Below are 968 nucleotides of genomic sequence, written 5' to 3' on the forward strand. Positions count from 1 at the left end.
ACCACAGCTGCTAGTTCCAGATCGTGGGTTGGGTAGTTAGCCTCGTGTGGTTTTAGTTGACGAGACGCGTAAGCTATTACCTTTCCATGTTGCATCAAGACACATCCTAGTCCTTTGTGGGACGCATCTGTGTATAGCTCATAGCCTTTCGTTCCCACAGGTAAGGTTAACACTGGGGCAGTCGTTAACCTCCTCTTGAGTTCCTGAAACGCATGCTCGCATTCTCCACTCCAACTGTATTTGGTAGTCTTCTTGAGCAGATTGGTCAAAGGTCTTGCTATCTTCGAGAAATCCTGGACAAATCTCCTGTAATAACCTGCCAATCCCAAGAAACTTCGGACTTCTATAGCCGATTTGGGTGGTTCCCATTCCATTACAGCTCTTATCTTAGTTGGATCCACTGCTATTCCTTCCCTGGTGATTATGTGACCCAGGAATGCTACTTCCTCTTTCCAAAATTCGCATTTTGAAAGTTTTGCGTAAAGTTTCTTTTCCCTCAACATTTGTAACGTCGTTCTGAGATGCTCTTCGTGCTCTTCCGGTGTCTTAGAATAAACCAAAATGTCATCTATGAAGACAACAATGAACCTATCCAGGTATGGAAGGAAAATCCTGTTCATCAAGTCCATGAAAGTTCCTGGTGCGTTGGTCACTCCGAACGGCATAACTGTGAATTCGTAGTGCCCATACCTAGTCCGGAATGCGGTTTTGGAAATATCCTGTTCCGCGACTCGCACTTGGTGATACCCTGACCGTAAATCAATTTTTGAAAACACGCCTGCTCCCCTCAGTTGATCAAACAGATCGTCGATCATGGGCAATGGGTATCTGTTCTTCACTGTGACTCGATTGAGCTCTCTATAGTCAATGCACAGTCTTAGACTTCCATCCTTTTTCCTTACAAACAGTACCGGTGCGCCCCAAGGTGACACGCTTGGTCTAATAAATCCCTTCTCCAATAACTCTGC

The sequence above is a fragment of the Ipomoea triloba genome, chromosome 9 (genome assembly GCF_003576645.1).
Source record: "Ipomoea triloba cultivar NCNSP0323 chromosome 9, ASM357664v1".
NCBI lineage: Eukaryota > Viridiplantae > Streptophyta > Magnoliopsida > Solanales > Convolvulaceae > Ipomoea > Ipomoea triloba.